This window comes from Cricetulus griseus, chromosome 3 (genome assembly GCF_003668045.3).
Source record: "Cricetulus griseus strain 17A/GY chromosome 3, alternate assembly CriGri-PICRH-1.0, whole genome shotgun sequence".
Classification (NCBI taxonomy): domain Eukaryota; kingdom Metazoa; phylum Chordata; class Mammalia; order Rodentia; family Cricetidae; genus Cricetulus; species Cricetulus griseus.
Genome location: NC_048596.1, coordinates 167,985,222 through 167,999,983, shown reverse-complemented (window position 1 = coordinate 167,999,983; position 14,762 = coordinate 167,985,222). Strand labels below are relative to the sequence as shown.

The window sequence follows — 14,762 nt, the reverse complement described above, 5'->3', positions numbered from 1 at the left end:
TGTCTTCTGACCTTCACACAACAATGTAGTACATAGGCTTAAAAATTTGTTCTAAGACTAAAATATGCACATTTCAAAACAAAGTTTTGCATAGACTACATACCACAACCACATCCACAAAGCCAGTAGATCTTGAATTAGCACAGCTTTTTTTCCAGTGGGCTCTGTGTGCTAGAGACAAGCAGATACACAGTCCCTTAAAGAGAGGTCTCCTGACTCAGTGTTAGCTGCAAAAACTGCACGGCTCTTTTAAGAAGTCCTGCTACCAAATATCTAAATGGTGTTTATGAGCAGCCAGTGACATGCTTCTTGGTGGTGGCATGAACCTAGAAACTCCGCAGAGTTGTGGCAATAAACATGGCTCCCACCATGTCTAGACATGAAGCTAGACTTTCAGGAAGCCAAAGAATGGGGAGAAGCCAGCCTCATCTTTAATCCTAGCCATGCTGCTTAGCAGATTAAAGGCTCATGTGGTCAGAAAAATATAGAGATATACAGTAAAGATAGATTCAGAGAGGAAAAATAAAACCTCTAAAAGGTTTGCACTGTATTTAAAAATATACATAGGCTTGGGAAAGAAAAGAAAAAGGACAGAGAAAGTCCTTAAGAAATTGAGTTACTAGGTGTGGTTCCACATGCCTTTAATCACAGCACTCGGGAGGCAGAGGCAGGCAGATCTCTCTGAGTTCAAGGCTAGCGTAGCCTACAGAGTGAGTTCAGGAAAACCCTGTGTCAAAAAAAAATAAGATAAAAATAAAAGAAATAGAGTAAAAAGAAAAGCCACGTGAAGATGTAAAATACACAGAGTCTGGATACTGTATGTTATTGTATTGTCTTTGAATTGTTTGACTGCTGAGGAAGGAACAACAGCTGCTAAAAGACATTTGATTATAAATACTGCTGAATTAATCCAACCTATATATTTTGAAAATTCCTTGACTTCAAACTTTAAGTCTAAGGACATGTTATCTTGGAAAAGAGGTTCTGCTTTTGTTTCCACAGAAGATGAAAAGCTGTGGATTCCTTCCAGACTAGTACGGTTTGACCAAGCAGAATCCCATGAAACAATGACCCAGATTATCCAACATCCACAAGAGCTGAGACCAGGCAGCCTCACAGACCACTACAGCCAGCATTTGGCCATGATCCTGGGTTTTCTCAGGATCCCCTTGGGATTGACAGTGCTCCCAAACAGTAAGAAGCAGTTTGGAGAGAACTGCGCCCACATTCCCAAATATTGTTTATAAATGTTTGCTTTCATTTAAATCGGGTTGGTTATAAATGGTTAATTATCACAGTCAATCTCTTTGCAAAAAAAGGAAATATAATATAGAAATGAATACTTTATATTGATAGGGATTTCGTTTTACTGATACAAATTTAAGGTCAATTTTGTTATATGTATATTTCTATCTTTTTTAGGTATTATGTTTATACAGCACATTTAAAAATGTAGTGTATAATTAAATACAGATTATAGATAGTCACACATAATAGTCAAAATTTATAGTTATGTTAGTTAGGTTTTATAGATATATAGAAATATATTTCAAATGGTTAGGTATTCTTCAAAACCTTGCAAAGACTTACAGAATATGGCATTTAAAATGGTTTATTAGGGTTTTTCTTGATAATGAGATACAACTGCTTCTGGCAACACCAATTATATCAGAGAGGAAGATGGACATCAAAGAAATTCGTTATGGAGTTTGACTTCAACCTGGCAAGGATAGCCATTTGAACAAGAAATTGTTCTTGCCTGGACTGCTTGACAGCATGCTGTCAAAACTGAAAAAGCAGGTTACAAAGAAAAGTAACTGCTGAATTTGCCAAGCGACAGGATGGTCCTTCAAGGTTCCTGCTTCATCAAAAAGTCTGCCAGACATTCTGGCCTATAGTCTGAAGAGGGATGCCCCAACATTATAGATGAATTTTGGGTGACTATCCAGGCAGCAAGATGTCTCTGTCAATTCTAGAGTTTATATATTATCTTTCTAGGGTCTTTGATGGAGTTTAAGACAGTTATGGTTATGGTTTTTCTTAGTTATGATAAAAGATAAGTTACACACAAAACTTTAGACTCACAAAGATAGGATAGATGATAGAATATTTTCTTTAAATTTTGCCAAATGTTAGTGGACTAAATATTGTTAACTACATTTCTTGCTTGATAACTGTTTTATTATATGTAATTTTACTATGTTAAAGTTAAAACCTTCCTTTTTATTCAGACAGAAAAGAGATGATGGGGGAATATCATTCTCTATGCTGTGAATATGTTTCTCTTATTGGTTGGTGAATAAGCTGTTTCAGCCAATGGACAGGCAGGATATAGCCAGGCAGGAAATCCAAAAAGGGATAGAGAAAGGCAGAGTCAGAGAGACACCATGGAGCTGCTGAGAAGGCAAGAGATCCAGGTATCATCGGTAAACCAAGACCATGTGGAGATACACAGATTAATAGAAATGGGTTAATAATTAAAAGAGAGCTAGCTAATAAGAAGCCTGAGCCATCAGCCAAACAGTTTATAATGAATATAAACCTCTGTGTGTTTATTTGGGATTAAATGGCTGCAGGAACCTGTTGGGACAGAGACTTCCATCACCACCGAATCTTTCTGTAGATGCCCACTCTGAAGTGCCAGCTATCAGCTTGATTATCTGAGGAAATCATGGCTTCTTTGAGGCCACTGTTCAACACTAGAAAACATGAGCCTGAGAGAACTTTTAAATATAAACCAATGGCTCTTTGCCTTCTGCATTTTTTGTTTGTTTGTTTTTCAAGACAAGGTTTCTCAGTGTAACAGTCCTGGCTGTCCTGGAACTCACTTTTTAGACCAGGTTGACCTCTGCCTCACTGAGGTCTGCCTGCCTCTGCCTCCCAAGTGCTGGGATTAAAGGGATACGCTACCACCACCCGGCATGCCTTCAGTATTCTTCTACAAAACCCAGAGGAAGGTTCTATGCATTCATTCACTTATTTGTCTAATAATTACATACAATATTTACATTTACAAAGTTCTTTACAGAATAACAGGATGGGGAGACATTTCTAGAAGGGTATAAAATTGTCTTTTCTCTCATACTAATTTATTCCTTTGATTTCTATAATATGCTCTTCATACTTGGTCTTCTGAGATCATGCACAATGGTAATGTGTTTAAAGTAATATTAATAAAAGATTGTTTTGTGTCACTCTTAGGGAAGGCTGACTTGGGCATGTGCATCTCTATTCTTCACAAATGTTATGTAAGACAGTGCAGTGTCATTCCCAGAACACTGTCTGGAACAGCAGCCTTGTTCCATTTTGAAATATATTTAACTCCCGACCCAGATTTCTTTTGTTGTATTTAGTTTTTTCTCTTGGGGTGTTGAGGTATTCATCATTTTGGGTAATAAACAACCCTAATTAGTGTTCCTACTTCTTTTTTCTTTGTTATTCCTTCCTTCCCTCTTTCCCTGTTCAGAGGCTTTGGTGAGAATAGCTAAAACCATACTGACAAGCCAATAGTTTGTCACTTTTTAAGCCACTGTAAGGTATTTTAAAGCACCTTTACCTCTGTGTTTTCAGTGTTTATCTTGCACATTGTCTCTTCAGTGAGTCATATTTTACTGTGGAATGCATGACAAATAAGGATGGAGACCAAGGCCACTGCTTACACACCTTCTGGGCTCCAAGACATGACTGTGCGTAATTAGTAACTTAAAAAGCTGCTCTCCAAAAGGTCACACTGGCTACTATTATTTTTTTCCTTGCAGTGAGGCACCTCCACAGAGTAAAGTTTAGAAGTGCAAATGTAGGGTCCTGTTCAGAAGGAAGCCCTCAGAGTAGGCACACTAGCCAAGTGCTTCTCAACCCAGGCCATGTGAACTGACTGTAATGCACACTATGAGCAATCCTACTACATTGAGAACCAGTGGGTCAGGAAGGCTCCTATGTGTCCTCTGGAAAATTGTCTCCCTTCTGTAGAGTTGTTAGTTCCTGCTGTCCCCAGCTGTATGGTCCTGAGTCTCACTTAGCTCCAGCTGACTTTAGACCTTAGGTATCAATTTGTCAATGTTTTCGGGAATTAGTTTGATTGTCCTCAATCCAGCATCCATTTAGCCTGGTGATGCTGTAGGCACCCTCTCCTCAAACCCCACAGGGCTGCTATCTCCTGTCCTCCTGGGCTAAGCTCTGGCTGCACCTGTAGGGTAAAGATCTTGCTACCCACATTTGTAGAAGTGTCCCCACTTCTAACAAGTCTAAGCATCCATCATGATGCAGTCTCCCTCCAGAGTCACCCCAGGCTGGAGGTTTCTGCCACTGAGTCAATAGTGGGGTCAGCATCCTTGCATGTGAGTACCTTCATAAAGCATTGACCACCTCTTTGACTCATGGAGAAATCAATTCCTCCCGTTTAGCAAGAAGCCTGGTGAGGGCTCATGGCAGGAGGCCTGAATGCTGAGAATGGGTGGAAAATGGGGCCTATTTTGGCAATCAGTCAACCTCAGAGGGGAAGCCAATAATTTACTCATTGGGCATTTGTGGGAACATTAGCTATACTAGAGTTCACTTTGATCCGAAGTGAAAACAAGGTGTCTGGTGCTAAATTAACAATCATTTCACTAGAAAGCCTCCAAGTTTGGGAATTTGGATGCAACTAAAGCAAGGTATGTATTGCTTAGAAGTGTCAATCATTAACCCCAGAGTGTCTCTCAAAGGCCTGAACTGGAGGAGAGACCAGGCTTACATAGGTACCACCAGAGGCTGGTAGCCCATGCACAGAGCTGAATGTTCCTTGGTGGCAAGCAAGGCAGCAGCTAAGGATCCTGAGCCACTGAAAACCTCTCTGGATTAGACTGTACTTGGTGCATTCAACTTCTACTCACCATTTTGCCCATGGCAAGGGACTCCTTTCTCTAAGTCCCCTAAGGCACCACAGTGGACTGAGGAAAAAGTGGCCATGCCATATATCTCTTCCTCTTTGAAGCTCTGATAAACCACCCTCCCACAGTGAAGAGTGCATGGCATGTTGTGATGGTAGCTTCAAAAGCTACCATGGAACTAGAGATCTGTCAGTGACAAAATTGAGAACAGTCATCAGGCTCTTCATTGGGCATGAAGCTTGAAGGAAATATTGAGCCAGGGAGCATTGGGTGTTGCTTTTTACTGCAGCAGAGTCTGACCTATCCTGACTACCTGGAGTACTCTAGAACTCCACTCAACAGGGCTGAGTAGATGGTTCAATGGTTAGAACACTTCCCCTGCAAGTCTGAGGACCAGAGCCCAGAACCTATATAAAATGTCAGGTGGGTGGAGATACCCAGAGCAAGCTGGCTAGTTTTATGGGCAAGCTCTGGGTTTGCCTGAGAGACCTTGCCTCAAAAGATAAAGCAGAAGAGTAAAGGAGAATCATTCCTGGCATCAGCCTTTGGGCCTCAATGTACACTGGCACACAGGCAAACATGCTCAGACATACATGCAAACATGCCTGCATACATGTACATAATACACATGCATGAAAATGTAAAAAGAGAAAAAATTTTAATATCTAGCCTGATAAAGTAGAGAAAAACAAATTTTTCATTACTAAGAGAAGAAAAATGAATTATATTTAATAAAGTATGTAAATTTATATATGTAATATATCCTAGTACTATATATTCTATAGTGCATACCATATATACTATATGCTGCAGTATTCTATCAGTGTACATATATTATGTACAGTACTCTATACTATTTAAGGACACCCTTTCCAGATAGCCTTAAGGAGATGGATAACAAAGAAACATGTATTTGCTGTCTTCCTGTTTGTTCTAAGCACTGGGAAAGAGGCTATTCATGCAACACAGCTGACCCAGAGGATCAGGGTAGCCTGAATTTTCTAATAGGGATAAATGAAGAAGCAGCAATCAAATGAAGTCATGTTCTTTACCCCAAATCACACACCCAGAGATCTTACTGTCCCTTTCTGATCCCATAGCCTTGTCCTCCTCCTGTAAGGAATGAGTATGGGGGTGGAGTTCTTTTAAATTCTATGTGTTAGGTGTTTTTCTTGCATGTGTATCTGTGCACCACATTCATGTAGAATCTTTGGAGGACAGAGAGGTAGTTGGATCCCCTGAAAGTGAAGTTACAGATAGTTGTTAGCTGTAACTAACTAACTAACTAACTAACTAACTAACAACTAACTAAAAACCCAAGTCCTCTGGAAGGGCAGTTGGTGTTCTTAACCACTGAGCCATCTCTCCATCTCCAAGGAACGAACTTTTAACCCCTCAGAACTTGTTAGTATCTCCTCCTAGCCATTATTCATTTCAAATAATTTATTGTGTTCAAAGCTATAATTCTTAGGCTGATTTGCCCTTTGATTTCACCTAGACTTATTTTTATTGACCCTTGAGATCCATGGACTGACTACCAATCTGCCTTTCTGTTAGACAGTCAAACTTCCCCATGTCTGTTTAAAGCCAGAATAACTGGAAGTGTCTTTACTACGGGTTTAAAATATGCAAGGCTTTCCCTATTTGATAATGGTGATAGAGAGAAATAGGGCATGGTGTGAAGGAGGCTGTTAAGGAAAAGATGAAACTGTGATCAACCAGTAGATGCCCTTTGGTGCAGGCAATCTTTCCAGCTACTATCCCATGACTCTTATAAATATTCTTGTACTTTAAAAGGACCTTGGTGACTCTTGGGATTGATTAGCAAAGTGAGAGGACACTGAGAAGCCCTGAAGCAAATCTCCAACTGCCCCTCTGCCTGCAAGTCGGACAGAGGGCTCCCCTCAGCCTACAGTCTTTCAACTCATGACTTCCTGATGAAAAGCCAGCATTTCTCTCAAGTGTAACAATATTAATTATCAAGTCATTTTAAAACACATGTGATGTATGTGTGCATTTATTTCACAGGAATGGTATAAAGATTAAATACTTAATGAATCCATTTTTCATATCAAGGATATATTTGCCCTATGCCTAAATATATCTCTCCCTTCTGTTTCTCATGAGAACTATAACTATCTTTATTATGTAATCAGTAATATATCATTTCTTCTAAGCAGGATCTAATTTTAGCACTATGATGAATGGCCCAGGAATGAATTCCACTGCCCTCCACAAAAAGGAAGATACATCAGACCTGCCCAGGTGTGTGTCATTTCCTTGTCTTGGGAGCTCTCAGCTTTCAAATGGCAGCCTGGATTTTTCTGGATGGAAGCTCCATTGTGTCTGTGTTTTGGCTTGGTAAGCACTACTGGGAAGTGGCCAAGGGTGCTTAGTAACCAGTGCTAGATCAGCCCTCAAGGTCTGTGTCATTCCTGTGTTCATGTTACTGTATGGTACATGGCTAACTTGGTGTTTTCTTCAATTCATTTATGAGCAGGGAGCATTTATAGAGGACCACACCCAATTCTCCTACTACCTCAGTTTGATTACTACCATAAAGAACTTTCACTTTGTCTTTCATATGAACAGGGTCTTGTGTAACTCAACTCTCACATTCTCCATGTAGTTACGGATGACATGGAACTCCAATTCTTCCATCCTATCTCTTGGGATTGCAGATATATGCCGCCATATGAGATTTAAAATGCTTGTTTTTATTTCATGCTATCTGTGAGGCTAATAGCTGCTTCTGCACACCAATGACACTTCATGGTTCAAATTATAATTTTAAAACTACCATCCACTTTTCAATTCCCTATGGGAGAAGAGTAAGGCCTCACTCAATTCCCATTTTATAGATGTGCAAACTGAGACCAAGAGAAATTGAATGACTTATTCAGCTTCTGGGATATGGTCTGATGTATTCCTCCATGTCTTTTATTTTAATGACATTGCTGACATAGGACAGAAGGCTAGAGATGTCTGCTTGTGTAACAAGGAACTGTCTGTGTGAGGCTTTGAAGATCTTTGTACTAAAGCTGTTGACTCTAAGATGAATTTTAGTCAAGTCCTTGAACAATAACAATGTAGTTGGCCATGCCTTTTCTTTCCTAGTGTTGCAGGAGATTGATTCTAAAAACAATACCTCCCCGGCCTCTATTCCTACACTGCTTGCAAAGTCATCCAGTGAGAGGTGGACTTCTTACCTTCAAGCATGAGTTTGTCTTCTCCTTATTTCTTCAGTGCTGCTCCACCCATCCCCTACTCTTACCCCTCAGCCCACCTGACTTCCACAACCACAGGTCTGTCTTTGCCTGAGATCTGTCTCTGGCTGCCAAGATCCTACTTGCTTGCTGTGGTAGTGAAAATAATGTATATTCACAAATTCTTTAACATCCCTCCCTCACTCTGTCTTAAATGTGGCCCAGACCTCATGACTTGGCTTGTTCATACCAGACAAAGTGTGATGGAGGAACTGACTTCCAGAAACCAGACCATAATAGATCCTGTGCCCCAACATTACTCTCATCACTCACTTTGGGGTAGATCAGATGCCTCCAGGAGATGATGCTCAAATAGTCAAATGGTAAGTTTTACACGCTGAGGAATTTGGCCTCTGGCCAGCATCAGTCAGCTCTGTCTGCCCAGCCATTTGAGTGTCTTATGCAGAAGCAGATGCAGCCCATGCTAAGCCCTCATATTTGAAGAGTCCTGGCAACCTCATGAGGAACTCCAATGCAGTGTCAAGCAGCAGGCACTATCCCAGGACTTCTGACCCTCACAAACTGCATGGGACAGTGTGTATTCATTACTGTGCTAAGTCACTGAACTTTGATATACTTTGTTGCATCTCTCTATATAACTAAGTCCATCCAGATGTTGTGCTAGAAAGAATGGCAGATTTTACAAAAGTATCCGTCTACCATGGAGGTAGAGTAGCCTCTATGGGTAGTACCTCCTCACACCTTGGGTAGGATAAATGAACTCCTAGAGTCTCTCCAGGACTGAGCTTCCAGTTTCCCAAAATAGTGACAGGACTGATCACACTTTTTGTTAAGGGAGTGCAAGAAGCCGTGAGGGAGTGAAGTCCTAAGTGAATGTGCATTATTGACATGGGCACAGCCATGATAAAGACCAAGGAACAGGACCCATTGAAATTGGCAAAAGTCTTCCTCTGTCCAAGCAAAACGGTGTACTGGTTATTGACCAGTGTGTGTGCAAAAGTTAGCCACTGCAGATGGAGTCTCCATCTACTATAGGATGGAGACCACAGAGCCCTCCACCTGAGACTGCTAACACCTCCTGTGTGTGCTGCGCATAGTAAATACACAGAGGCTCCAGGTTGTGTTGAGAGTAGGTGCAGCTTTGTCAGAGTGAACACAGGCCACCTCAGTTTTTCTATACCTGTATCTACACATCTGTTGCTTCTTTAGTGTCTGACCTTTCTATTCCCTCAGTGACCCTAATCAGGGAGGCAGGACAAGCTGAGAAGATACTGCCTTCCCTCCTATGTCTGACTTCCTCATGTCCCTTGTCCCTTCTGGTGCTTTTTCACTTCCCATATTACTTACCTGTTCCCAAGTCCTCATCTTAAAATCTTTGTGTTAGGAAGTGAGAATGCAAACCAAGGAATATTGGTTACTTTTCTCATAGGTATGACAAATTACTTGACAAAAGCAACTTCTAGGGGGAAAGGATTATGTTGGTTCCCAGTTTTAGAGATTTCAGTCCACCCTGGTAGAGAAGGCATGGCACTGGGAGAAGCTCATTTTTTGGCAGTGGCAGCTTGTCAAGGTGGCTTGTTCGAATGGCAGCCAACTGAGAAACAGAGAAAAGCAAGACAGGAACAGAAGTGGGCAAAACCTTCAAAGGCATTTACCCCATGACAGTTCTGCCAGCCAGGCTCCATCTTTAAGGATCCGGGGACTTTCCATACTCTGATATAATATTAGGCAGTTGCATGTGATCAGTTGCCAAGCCCTGTGCATTTTTTCCATTTAAAATATTCTTCTCAATGGACCTCATTAAAATACGCCCGTTTAAGCTTACACAAAAACAAACACAAACTTCACATGTAGATATATTTTGGTGAAACTATTTGCTTCCCTCATTTCAATACATTTTAAAATTCAAAGTCAAGAAAGGAAAAATCCTTGTTCAAGATACAAAGAAAATCTTCAGGGACAGATTAAAGAAGGGAAGTAAAATAGAAGCACCATTCAGGCATGTGGCTCTGAGGGCCTTGTACCCTGGAGGAGGAAAGTTTGAGCCCTGGGGTTTCTGGGAGCCAGGACAAAACTGCCCATCTGAAGCCTGGTATCCTAACTTGCCAATCTGGTGTCTCCTGAATTAAGCATCAAACTGTCCACCCAGCACCAAAGATAGTCAGAGACATTTGCAACATTGCTGAGCTATGTTGCAAGATTCACCTCACAAAAAGACAGATTCGTGCAGCAGGCAGCAAGGCCTGGATTCTGTCTCTTGTGCCATAGGGATCTCAGAGTAAGAAGCCGTTGTAGAATATTTATTGTTCATGACTGATAAGTGTAAATCCCCTCCAGAGATGGCCTAGAGCAGGTGAAACCTCCACAGGCTCCTTTTCACTCACATAGTCTCCATGAAGATGAGCTTATAAAAACCGAAAAGAAGAAGGAAACAAGCCAACAGATAGGAAACGTGAGAGATTCTTCACCTCAAAATAACAACAATCCAGAAGGGTCAGGGTGCTCTAGATATTCCCAGATGTGAAGGAAGGCCAGGGGAGTATAAATCATAATTAAAGATTCTTTGAAAAATAACACAAAAACTGGGCAAGATAATGTAATAATTAAAGTTTTAGTAATTGAAATAAAATGATCGAGAAATCAGTGGACTATAATGTGTATGTAACTGGTAAGAGAATAAATGAATTGGGAGGCAAGTCTGAGAAAATCACTCAGAATTCAACACAAAAGTCTTCTATTGATTGGTGAAGAGTTTTGAGATGGGTTTAAAAAAAAATAAGAGGCAAGGAAGGAGATAAATCAAGAGTTTCTATTATGTAACCCTATGTCCTCAAATTAAAAAAAGAAACTAAGGGCCTGCTAAGTGTGAACCTTTAAACCTACCAGAGAGAGGGGGGCTGAAGAACTGGCTCATTGGTTAAGAGCACTGACTTCTCTTCCAGTGGACCCAGGTTCAATTCCCAGCACCATGGTATCTCACAACTGTCTATAATTGCAGTTACAAGGGATCTGAAACCCTCATACAGACACACATACAAGCAAAATACCAATGCAGATGAAATAAATAAATAAGAGATGTATTTGCCTGGTGGTGGTGGTACACACCTTTAATCCCAGCCCGCTAAAGCAGAGACAGGGATTTCTGAGTTCAAGGCCAGCCTAGTCTACAGAGCGAGTTCCCAGGACAGGCTCCAAAGCTATAGAGAAACCATGTCCAAAAAAAGCCAACCAAAAAACCAACAAACTACCAGAGAGAAAACAAGATCTACAAAGAAAAGGAAATAGGCCTCCTGAGAACAAGACCTACTTGTCTACAGCACACCCCCAAGGACCCTCTCCCTTGAATTAGATAGCACCTCCAATGTTCTGTAATAGTTTGTACACAAAACGTGCCTCCCCAAAGAGGATCACATATCAAAAGCACATGTGTTGAGATGGAGTTTGTCAGCCTGGGCACCAGAGTGTCCATGCTGGATAGAGCCCTCATGAGACCAAAGTACACAAGTTGCTGACCTTCTGCTTTCTTAAGTCCTCTCAAGTACAGGGACTTCCTGTTTCCATAGCGAATCTAGACCATCCTGACTAACAGAATGCTTAGTCACAAGCTAGAAAGGGCTACCTAAAGTCACACCTTAGAATTCATATATTCATACTTAAAAAATACATCTTTGAATAATGATTTGCAGTTGTATCCATTTTCCTGCAAAGTCATGATTTCACTTCCCTTTCCAGCCAAGTAGAATTCCATTGTGTATATGCACCACACCTTTCTTACGCATTCATGTGTTGAGAGCTACCTAGGCTGCTTCCATTTTGTAGCTATGACAGAGGGGAAGCTACTGGAGGAAGGCAAGAAGCCAAAGGAGTGAGAAGGGACTGGGAAGAGAGAGTAGGGCACCTATAAAAGCAAAGTTTTCTGAAAAAGCCATAAGGAAATCCATTACTTTGCATGCTTTTTGTTTGTTTTTTGTTGGGTTTTTTTGTTGTTGTTCTTCTTGTTGTTGTTGTTGTTTTGGTTTTTTTGAGACATGGCTTCTCTATGTAGCTTTGGCTGTCCTGGAACTCACTCCATAGACCAGGCTGCCCTCAAACACACAGAGATCCACCTGCCTCTGCCTACCGAGTAGTGAGGTTACAGGTGTGTTCTACCAAAAACTCCCTCGTTGGCTTCCCTCCCTCCTTCTCTTCCTCCCTGTTGGTCTGTCTGTCTGATAGAGTCTCACTATAAAGCCTAGGTTGGCTTTGAACTTGTGAGCCTCCCACATCTGTCTGAGTTGGGATAAGAGACAGGCATGTGCTTTGGTGCCCAAGTGCTTAAAAATAATGCCTGGGTGGGCTAGATAGTTCCCATGCTAAGGGTTCTTGCCAGCAAGCCTGACAACCTGATTTTCACCCACACATGGTAGAAAGAGGGAGCACACTCCTGCGAGGAAGCACACTCCTGAAAGTTGTCCTCTATGCCCCCTCCATAAATAAATATACCAAAGTTTAAAAATACTGCTGCCCAACTTGTTTGTGTCTGCTCCCTGTTGCACAGGTTCTTGGGAGCAAACTTTGGAATGGATGCCTCCACAGGTGGGCGCTGACCCCAGTGAGCAGGCAGATGCAATAGGCTGTTCAAAGGAAGTTTGGGAACTATGCAGAGATAAGGGACTCAGCATAATAGCAAAGCATTATACTCAGGCCATTTAAGTGGGATCAGTTGTGCTTCAACTGGGCTTTGAAGCCATTCTCTGTGACAGCAGAACATACACTAATTTATTACTGTTTTACTACCCTTGAATTTTGCTTATTAATTTTATTTTATTACACATTTTTTTTACTATGCTTTTCCTGTTAAACACTCATTATCTTTCAGGCACCATCGGAAGCACTTTCAATAAGCAGGGAGTCGCTTAACTCTCACCGCATGCCTCCGGCAAGGAAGGTCTATCCTACGTCTGTGGATGGAGCGTGGTGGTGGCTAGGGATCTGCAACTGCCCAAAGTCTCAAGGCCGATATGGCAGCACTAGGCGTTGTATGAACCCAGACGCTCTGAATCAGAGTTCCATCAAGACCATGCCTCCTCTGCCTTAGCAGATCATAGCCTGACCGCAAGAAAGGCTAGATTCTATGTCAAGAAAGTCTACTTTAAAAGGCTGGCAAGCATGTGGGACATTTTGGGAAATGTTTCTATTAAAGAAAAATACTTTTTTTTTTTCTTTTCTTAACAAGTGTTGGTGCCTCTAAGGGAATAAAACGGGTTATCAGGGAAAAAAAGCCACACGTGGGAAGCAGCAGCCAGGGCCGGGTAAATGAGCAGACCCAAGTCTCAGTGATCTTATAAACGCCATGGGAGTGATAATCATAAACCCTTTAAGCTCTTTCACGTACAACGAGGAGTCTGTTTTCTTCAGCCATATAGCTTTTGTCTTTTAACTGCATTTTTCAAACAGAAAAATTTGCTCCCCATTGATGAGCAACTTCCCTGACTTTATAGCCTGGGAAGAAAGGGTCATGACTGGAGGGAGGGATGGGAGAAGTGGCTGCCAGAGAGGCCTCGGTGCCATTTCATCTCTATTCCGGGTTCCTTCGACGGGTAGGAGCAGAACTCAGACCTGTGCAGGATGCAAATGCAGAGGGGAGAGGAGGCTGGGGTTCTGGCAGGATCTCCCTCACTGGGGACACGGGGCAGTAGGCATTTCTTAGGCGGTAGCATTTTACTCCTGGCTGCCACAATGCCATCTTTGAGGCACCATTAACAGAGCTTTGGAAACCTACATGTCGGGTGTACCGGATCCCTGGCCCTGAGGTGGGTGGGGTCGTTAACCCACCTTCTCAGCAGCTTGGGCTTGGATGTGCCAGGCTGGGTGACCTCAAGTACTTCGTATCTATCAGGCCACTTCTGACGACCCCTAATGTGATCCACATTCGGGACTCTAGTCCCAGGATTTATGAGGTCTAACAAGGGGAGAGAAGTGAGGCTGGGACCTAATTGTGACTGATGTGAAACAGACATGTAGAATGAATGGCTTTACAACATTTTCTTTGAAGTTTGTTAAAAGCAGTAAAGTGATATTCACTATAAGTAAAACCTGCTGTTAGAGAACTCACTGCAGGGGAACCTTGGCTTTTGCTTTACTTCTTGAATTTTAATTTGCCACTAGGAGGTTTTGAAAATTTCTCTCTAGACATGAGATGGCAGTGAATGAGAGAGAGAGAGAGAGAGAGAGAGAGAGAGAGAGAGAGAGAGAGAGGGAGAGAGACTCTGGGTAGTACAATGAAAATGATTAAAGTGTAGCATGTTGTCATATAATAAAATGAATAAAAATCAGTGTGACACATGATGGTAAAGTGTAGTGATTAACCCACCTACATTATACTTTTCCTTATGTCCTTCCTGTTGGAAGCTTGTTGGAGATGGGAACTTACTATGTATCCCAGGCTGGCTTCAAACTTGTGACCTTTATCACCACACCCAGAATTGAAAAAAAATAATAAAACTTATTTATTTTGGGGGGAAGGGTGCACCGTGGTACACAGTAGGCCACAGTACAGTATTTCTCAACCTGTGGGTCATGACCCCTCTGGGGTCAAAGAACTCTCTCATGGGGTCAGATATCAGATATCCTGCATATCAGATCTTTCCATTACAATTCATAGCGGTAACAAAATTACAATTATGAA

General features: G+C 41.7%; 1 long non-coding RNA gene across 2 annotated transcripts in view; it reads left to right on the top strand.

The window, feature by feature from the left end:
* Positions 1 to 13,270, top strand: part of LOC103159710 — a 73,843-nt gene extending 60,573 nt beyond the window's left edge. The window contains exons 11-12 of one of the 2 annotated variants that reach the window (XR_003483388.2): positions 7,049 to 7,229; positions 12,954 to 13,270. This is a non-coding gene — a long non-coding RNA (uncharacterized LOC103159710). The remainder of the gene's footprint in view (positions 1 to 7,048; positions 7,230 to 12,953) is intronic. The other variant, XR_004769254.1, reaches the window with a different exon arrangement.
* Positions 13,271 to 14,762: the final 1,492 nt, after the last annotated feature.